The following is a 9,948-nucleotide window of genomic DNA, read 5'->3' on the forward strand; positions in this document are numbered from 1 at the left end:
GACACTAATGATACTGTGTGACTTCTATACTCAACTATAAAACCAAACCTGCACCAGTCAAAACAGGATAGTATTAACAAGAGAATGGACATGAAGTTTCAGTGGAACATAATGAAAAGTCCAAGCATTTGGCTATATTAAACTAAACTTTTATAAAGAAGCAAAGTAATCTTTTATTTTATTTTTGTTTGTGTGGGTGTGTATGGTTTTGCTTTTATGTTCATTTGTTTGTTATGTTTTGTTTTTTAACTTTGAAATGTTTTACTTTATTGTTTTAGAGTTGGCAGGACACAAGACACAAATGTATCTGTGTTTGCTAATGCTCTGGGTACACACCGGGTTCAGACAGCTGCAGTCCTGATGGAGGCTGGTTTTTCATTCAGTTGAAATCTCCACCTACAGACTGTGCACCTGTCACTATTTCCTCTCTTCAGGAGGGTGAAGACTATCCTACCTTCAAGTCATCCTGCCCAGGTAGAGGCTGCAGAGACAGGGCAATCAGGAACCAAGGGAGCTCTGCCTCAAGGCAGTTGCTAGGCAGGGATTCTAGTATAATCTTTTTGAGAAAATGGTGCTTAAAAACTTCGAACATACTCATACACAAATGAATTTAGTCACAGACCTTACACCTTTTGCAAAAATTGACTTAAAATTGACCATGGATCTAAACACGCAGTGCAGAACTACAAAACTTCTAGAAAGTAATATAGAAGAAAATCTAGGTGGCTTTGGGCAATGAGTTTATAGATGCAACAGCAAAGAAACCAAGAAAGAAGCATAGTGATAAGTTTAACTGCATCAAAAAATTTTTAAAAATTTGGTTAAAAAAAAAACCCAAAACAGTGTAACGAGAAGTAAAAGACATATAGCAGCTGGCATAAATTATTTGTGAAACACATATCTGAAAAGTATCTGTATCCAAGTTATTCAAACAAATCTTAAAACTCAAAAATAGAACATGAAGATGCCAAATAATCACAAGAAAAGATGTTTAAGATCATTAGTCTTTAGAATTTTTTTTAAATAACAATTAGATTCCACTATGAAATTTTAGAGTATCTGAAGTCTAACTAAACCAATTGCTGGCAGGATGTGGAGCAATAGAGATTTCATTTGGTACTGGATAGAATAAAAACTGATAGACACTTTGGAAAAGGGTTGGCAATTGTCTTACAAGTCTAGACAGTTTTACCATAGAATATAACAATTCCACTAATAGGTTTTTACACAACTGATGTGAAAATTTATGACCACAGAATAAATTATATTCAAACAAAAACAATTCATGATTACTTAATTAGGAAAAAGATGTTCTTCAATAGTTGAATAGAAAAACACCTGTCACTATTTCCTCTCTTTAGTAGGGTGAAGACTATCCTATCTTCAAGTCATCCTGCCCAGACAGAGGCTGCAGAGACAGGGCAATCAGGAACCAAGGGGAGTTCTGCCTCAGGGCAGTTGCTAGGCAGGGATTCTAGTATAATTTCCTAATGGAATATCATTAGGAAAAAACAGAAATGAGCTACTATTAAAAAAATAAAAAACATTGATACACCTCAAAGAAATATTGGTAAGTTAAAAAACTAGTCTATAAAGGGTTCAGATGGTATGATTTCAATTATATGATATTCCATAATAGACAAAACTATGGAGGCTTAATAAGATCACTGATGATTTGAGTGTAGGAGTGTTGGATAGGGAAAGCACAAAAGAATTTTAGGGGAGTGAAACTACTCTGTATAAAATAGTAATAGTGGATAATGCCATTATACATTCTTCAAACCCATAAAACTTAGAGCATAGAGTAAACTTAATGTATGCAAATTAACAAAAAGCTCATTTTGTAGGTGGCAGATCCCAGGGAGGAATGCAGTGAGTGATGATTACACAGGTACGGAGCAACCTCAGTAACAAGGGTAGGAGGAAGTGGAGCTTACCAAAGCACTTAGGAAAGAAGCACTTAAACACGAGTAAAATCTGTAAGACTATAGACAAAAGGAACTGTGCATAATCACTGTATTTTAGTTCAGAAAATCATGTCTCATGATGATACGGAAAAAAAAATTCTGACACTGCTATACTAAAAATACTGGAATTGAACAATAAGTGATACAAGTAACATTTCACGACTAGAGTAAGAATGTAAGATAAAGGGAAGACATTAGAATGAAACTTGTGGTAACAGGATTAGAGTTGGGCACTTATATAAATTTATAATTAGTTTAATATCAATACATATGTTTGAAAATGGGAATTGTTATATGTATGTGCATAAATACTGGTCAGTATATTAACTTCTTTGGCCAGTTCCAAAGGCCTATAAGCAACCATTCTCCACTAGCAAAGAGCATACCTACCACTCAGATCTTTGTTTCTAATATTGTTCTTCAGTAAAAAGGAATCAGAGATTCACGGAGAAATGACTAAATATAAAACTGGAGTAGGCAATACATAGAATAAGCCTCAAACTTCTAATAGTGACAAAAATTAAGGACAGGCAGAGAAAAAGCCTACATTGATTGGGTTATATTAAAGAAACAAAGAAAGCAACTGAGTGAACTCCCCATGGCTAAATCTGTGTATATTTAAGTAAGAAACTAAATAAAATCATTTTAAATTGTAATCCAAAGTATAAAACAAATATCTATGAGTTCATAGTGACATTAATGCATGCTTGAGCCTGGCACAGTGCACATGCCTATAATTCCTGCTACTTGGAAGGCTGAGGTAGGATGATCACAATTTCAAGGCCAACCTAAAGATTCTGATGCAAATTTAAAAACTTAAAAGGAGATAGAGTTTAGTTCAGTAGTAGAGTTCAACTGATTTAAATTCATAGTACTATAAGTTAATTAATTAATGGGGGGAAAATACAAATATCTCTTGCAAAAATATTCCAAATAATGTATGTACACATACATCATCCTCATGAAAAGGGAACATAAATATTCACTGCTAAAATGTAAGCTACACATAGTGAGTTCTTTCAATGAATGCACTATGGAAACCAAGCAAAAAAGTCACTTCACACTGGAGAAGCCTGACAAACATTTCAACCAGATGGTCAAGGTCAATAGCGATAATAAGAAGTCATGTTCACAGTGTGCACATGGATAAAATGTGATAAACATGGCTCTTTATCTCGTCATAGTATTCCTACTAAAAACCTGTAACCACAGTATATATGAGAAAAATGTCAGACAATTCTAGTGGAGACATCTTACAAAATACTAGACCAGTACTCAGAACTGTCAGGGTCATCAAATACTAACAAGTAAAAACAATGCAGCAGCCAACAGGAGCCTAAGGAAACATTACAAAGCAATGTAACAGTATCCTTGATAAATGTTATAAAAGTGAAAGAACATTAAATAAAAACTGTATGAGCTCAAACAATCAAGAAATCATCCATCATATTTATATACTACATATTTTAAATACCTTTATTATTATTTTCTTTGAAACTAAAATTGATAATATTTGCGACTAGGTATACCATAATATGAAAATTAAAGAAGTCTCTGTAATGAGACCTACCTATGATAATAATATATAATTCTTTGCAGAAATATCTGGTTTATGAAATTTTTTAATAATGCTTATGAGAATATATTTATTATATAAGATATGGGCAAATTTCCTGTTATGACAGTGTATAAAGAAGCAACCCAAATATAGTCCATTAATTTTCAAGCGATACCCTATTTTCTTTATATCAATGTTTTAGTTTTATTTATAAAGACCATAATATTACTCAATAAATAAAGGTTTTTACAGAATTCTAAGTAACACTTTTGTTGACCTATTTTGGCTCCATTCACGACCCACTTGTGACTAAGGTTGATTTTCATATAAAGTCTATGATATATTAGAGTTGATACTGTACATATATCATTTTCCCCTTCATATTGAGAAATTTATCTGATGTGAGAGGCTTAGGGATGATAGAGAAAAACAGACACAAAATTTAAAGAACTAAAAACTCAGAGTTTTTCCAAGTTAAGAAACAAAATCATGTGTTAGCTCCAAAAATGAAAATTAGAAACCTCTGAACAGGCTGTATTCTTAAAAGTAAAGCATGCCTCTGCTATAGGAAAGCTTTAGTATTGTGATCTCTGATTCACAAGAGATCTCATGACCAATCTCTAGTTGTAGAGAATTATAAAAGTGATGTCTTCAATGCTATGTTTTTTTTTTCATTAACTATTTTTAATTGTTTCTTTCTAATTCTATGCATAATTTTAATCATTCATAACAATTCATGGAATATAAATTCAGAAGAATTATATTATTTCTGCTAGGAATTTTAATGTGAAATAGCCATGAAACAATACTATCTACCAACTTCCCTTCCTGGTGCTTCAAATTTGGAAGCCCTTCTTTAGCCACACAAAATCAATAATATCCTGGGGTTTTATCCCCCCCACATCATTGACCCAGCCCTTGCCAGAATCATTTTGACTCTAACATGGTTAAAAGATGAAAGTAACCGAACACTCAAAAAAGGCAAAGAATTTCAAAGGGGTGATACAGTCTGAACTGAATTGATCAGAAATTAAAGCCCTCTTCCTGACGAAAAAGACAATGATCTAGAAATGCTCAGGGGATCTCTCATTTTCTTGACCTTATATCCAAGAATTACAGCTTTAAGCCAACAGAATCAAAAGCAAGTAACACTGCTGTGGGGCAGCATGCCCTGTTTATGTTTAGGTGATAAAACCAGTCAGAGGGTAAATCAGAAGTGTTACTCACTATCTAAATCATTTACTGTGGCCAGAAGCACCAAACCATAATTTTAAAAGATGCTGTGGTAATGCTTGCTGATGAGAGGTTTGCCAGGGCACTTTTTAGGCATTCATTCAACACTGGGGATTTTTGTGTCCCCTAACTTTTGGAAAGAGGTCCTGAAATCATTGTTTTTCTCCACATCACATTTCATATTTCATAATTTATTTGCTAAAATTAATTTACTTGTTAATAATATTATATTTCTGAGTCATGTCCCCCCAAACAATTCATATGTTGAAGTCCTACCCCTTAATATGATTACATTTGGATATATCCGAATATATAAGCCCTAAGAGAAGATAAAATTAAAAGAGGTTATAAGTGTAAGGAGCTTATCTGATAGGACTAGTATCACTATAAGAAGTAACACCAAAGCTTTTTCAAAGTGAGCATGCTTGCGCGCGCGCTCTCTCTCTCTCTCTCCCCCTCCCTCCCTCCCTCCCTCCCTCTCTCTCTCTCTCTCTCTCTCTCTCTCTCTCTCTCTCTCTCTCTCTCCACTCCCACCCCAGGCACAAGGGAAAAGCCATATGAGAATACAATCAGAAGACAAGTCAAGAAAGCAGCCCTCACGAAGAACTGGCCAGTAAATCTATCTTGGACTCCCTGCATCCAGAACTGTGGGGAAATCAATTTTTGTTGATTAAGCACTCCACCTGTGGTATTTTGTTAAACAGCCCAAGCAGACAAATGCATATATCTCATGAGCAGTTAATAAAAGCATATCCATTTCTACACATTTACTTTTTCCCCATACTTTCCCATGCTCTTTTAAATATTTATTATCTCTTTTTCCCCTTTATTAAATAATTAAAGTCTCTCTCTTTGTGTGCATGTGTGTGTGTGTTCTTTGTCTTGTTTTTCTGTATAATTCTGTGAGGGCTCATACCCAGTATAGAAAACACTATTAGTTTTCATCCTGTACTCCTTTTTTGCTAAAAACTGTGACCCCAGTTTTATTTTTATTTTTAGTGTTTGCTCTTCTACAACATAATTCTGTGGTTAAAGTACATTTGATTTAAACTAATAAATATAATTCCTTCAACTGTGAGTGGTTTGTTATTGGACATATAAAATATTCTTACCAATGATGTGTAATGATCAGTGTACTATGGAGGAAAATGCATCATTAAAAGACTTCTCAGTTACAAAGGGGAAAATATGAAAGGGACTCCTTATCTTGCCATTATTATCTGTAGACATAAATCTGGGACAGCTTTAGCTTCTTGCCAATATAAGAAGCACTTACTTGGAGTGAAACTGGCCTACTGAGATTATATAGCAGAAAGATGAAAAGAATCTAGAAGTCTGAGGGTGATACTGTATCTTGAATTAAATATAATTGGACTTTACTATGTTAAGAGTTACTATCAGGCAAGATAATGCGTCTATCGTCTAAATAGTACTGAGTTGAATTTTGATAACTGCATGTATTTTTACTTTAAAAGTTAGAATTTTAAAAACTCTTGATTCATGCTTTAAAAATTGTCTTCAATATAAGATTTAAAAAAAATAATTGTTTAATCTTTTCAACAAATCCCTTTTATATTAAAGAGAGAAAGACGTGATACTTTTCATTAAATGATACTCCGACATTTCAGTAAAAGTGATAAAGTCATTTGTCACAAAACGTTAGAAATTATACAGAAAAACCAATGACATTATGATGAATGCTGAGAACTGGAGATGAGAATTAGTATGAAAGAGACTTTTTGCTTTATGCAACTTTTATAGTTCAAGCTTTTAGAAACAAATCTGTTACTTATTAAAATTAAAATAAGCTAAAAATAATAAGTAGAGACTGAATTCACTGTTAAAATCACATTCTGAAGGAAATTTTAAAAATTGAAATGTTACTCCAAATATTAATAGTTTGGTCTTACATACAGAAGATACATGTGATTAATGCAATGTAAAGGGGGCCATAAAAGTGTTTCAATAGTTTTACTAAGCAATCCTTCACCACTTTAAAATTACTGATTTGATAACTAATATATTTTACCTTTTCTGAGATTTTATGTTTCTTTTTTCATTTAAAAATATATTTATACAGAAACTTATATTCAAGGTAATCAAGAAAAATGAGATTATTTAAAAATAGGAATAAGTGGGGTTTTAGTGCTTGCTTAATATCGTGAACTCTAAAGAGGGGAGTACTAACACAGGGATCATCAAGCCAGCAGATTCTACCTGTGCTGGCCATTCTAATCCCCTGTATTCATAGCAGATGTTATTTTTCCTTGATTTGGTAGCTAATATTAGTAGATATTTCTGAAAGTCTAACAATTATCTAACTTTCCAATATATCTTATAAGCTGTAACAATTATCTAAGAAATGCCATTAAATCATTACAAGAATTATAATGCACTGAACAAACCCTAATGCCTGGTGCTACCAGATCATAGTAAAATTAATAGACTCAATTATAATGATAGCAACAATTTATATATTATATGTAAAAATCCAAATAAAAATGGTCATGATCTTGAGCCATTAAGCATGCTTCTCATGGAGAGACATATAATAGAAATTATCCATTTTGCTACAGAATAAAATCAGAGATAAAAATCATGTGATTTAAGAGCTTCTTTCAAATATTTTTAATAATAGGATAATACAAAAAAATTTGTGTAAAAAAGGCAGAATAATTTAGGAAATTGTGGAATAATTACAATATTATACTTCATAGTTAAATAAAGTATATACTTCTTAATATGAAGTATATATAGCAACAGGGAAATTTTATATAAGATGAACTAAAACATAATATTATATATATATATATATATGCATATATATACACACACAGATATATACATACACATATATATGAAAGACAGAAGAAACATAGAATGAAATATACTTAATGAAAATAGCCTGCTGAATATTTTGGTAACTTTGTTATATTTTTATAATAATGGTATCTATTAATGAATTAAACTATGTACTTCATTGATAAATTCTCCTTAATAAAGCATACTTATGCTCTTACAAACATTGAATAGATTTTAAGTTAACATTTTCTAATAAAGCATAGTAAGTTTAAAATAAACAAAACTTGATTAGAATGAAATAGGTGGGACCTATCTAGCTGGTAGATTTTAAACTAGCTGCAGACCAAGAACTCATTTTGTTATATTAGATAGCTGACATTGTGATTAATAACATTTTTATGTTCTGCATTTTTCTTTCATAAGAAATATTTTTTATGCAGTACTTTGTCGAATGCTTTTTCTGCGTCTATCGAGATGATCATATGGTTCTTATCTTTGAGTCTATTGATGTGGTGAATAACATTTATTAATTTCCGTATATTGAACCATCCTTGCATCCCAGGGATGAATCTTACTTGATCATGGTGCACAATTTTTTTTGATGTGTTTTTGTATCCGATTCGCCAGAATTTTATTGAGGATTTTTGCATCTAGGTTCATTAGAGATATTGGTCTGTAGTTTTCTTTCTTTGAGGTGTCTTTGTCTGGTTTCAGAATCAGGGTGATGTTGGCCTCATAGAATGAATTTGGAAGAGCTCCCTCTTTTTCTATTTCCTGAAATAACTTGAAAAGTATTGGTATTAATTCTTCTTTAAAGGTTTTGTAAAACTCCACTGTATACCCATCTGGTCCTGGGCTTTTCTTGGTTGGTAGTCTTTTGATTGCTTCTTCTATTTCATCCATTGATATTGGTCTGTTCAAATTGTGTGTATCCTCCTGACTCAGTCTGGGCAGATCGTATGACTTAAAATAAACAAAATCTTCTATTTTATTGGAATATAGGTTTTCAAAATAATTCCTAATTATCCGTATTTCTGTAGTATCTGTTGTGATGTTGCCTTTTTCATCCTGTATATTAGTAATTTGAGTTCTCTCTCTTCTTCTCTTCATTAGCATGGCTAAGGGTCTGTCGATCTTATTTATTTTTTTGAAGAACCAACTTTTTGTTTTGTCAATTTTTTCAATAGTTTCTTTTGTTTCCATTTCGTTGATTTCTGCTCTGATTTTAATTATTTCTTGCCTTCCGGTACATTTGCTGTTGTTTTGCTTTTCCTTTTCTAGGGCTTTGAGATGAAGTGTGAGCTCATTTATTTGTTGGTTTTTTTTTTTTTTTTTTTTTTTTGAGGAATGACCTCCAAGCGATGAATTTCCCTCTTAAAACTGCTTTCATTGTGTCCCATAGATTCCAATATGTTGTGTCTGTATTTTCATTTATCTCTAAGAATTTTTTGATTTCCTCCTTTATGTCTTCTGTAACCCATTGATCATTCAGTAACATATTGTTCATTTTCCATGTGATGTAGGATTTTTTCTTCCTTCTTTTATCATTGATTTCCAGTTTCATTCCATTATGATTAGAAAAAATGCATGGTATTATCTCCACCCCTTTATATTTACAGAGGGTTGCCCTATGGCATAATATATGGTCTATTTTTTAGAAGGAACCATGTGCTGCTGAGAAAAAAGTATATCCACTTGATGATGGTTGATATATTCTATATGTGTCAGTTAAGTCTAGGTTATTGATTGTGGTATTGAGTTCTATAGTTTCTTTATTCAAATTTTGTTTGGAGGATCTGTCCAATGGTGAGAGAGGTGTGTTGAAGTCACCCATAATTATTGTGTTGTGGTCTATTTGATTCTTGAACTTGAGGAGAGTTTGTTTTATGAACTTTATGAACATCGCAGCACCATTATTTTGTGCATAAATATTGATAATTGTTTTGTCTTGTTGGTAAATGGTTCCTTTTAACATTAGAAAAACTAGGGATATCAGGAACTTACCTCAACATTGTAAAAGCTATCTATGCTAAGCCTCAGGCTAGCATCATTCTGAATGGAGAAAAAATTGAAGGCATTCCCTCTAAAATCTGGAACAAGACAGGGATGCCCTCTATCACCACTTCAATTCAATATAGTTCCCAAAACACTGGCCAGAGCAATTAGACAGATGAAAGAAATTAAAGGCATAAAAATAGGAAAAGAAGAACTTAAATTATCACTATTTGCAGAAGACATGATTCTATACCTAGCAGACCCAAAAGGGTCTACAAAGAAACTACTAGAACTAATAAATGAATTCAGCAAAGTGGCAGGGATATAAAGTCAACACGCATAAATCAAATGCATTTCTGTATATCAGCGGCAAAACTTCTGGAACAGAAATGA

Source organism: Spermophilus citellus, assembly GCF_964194105.1.
Source record: "Spermophilus citellus genome assembly, chromosome: 1".
Lineage (NCBI taxonomy): Eukaryota > Metazoa > Chordata > Mammalia > Rodentia > Sciuridae > Spermophilus > Spermophilus citellus.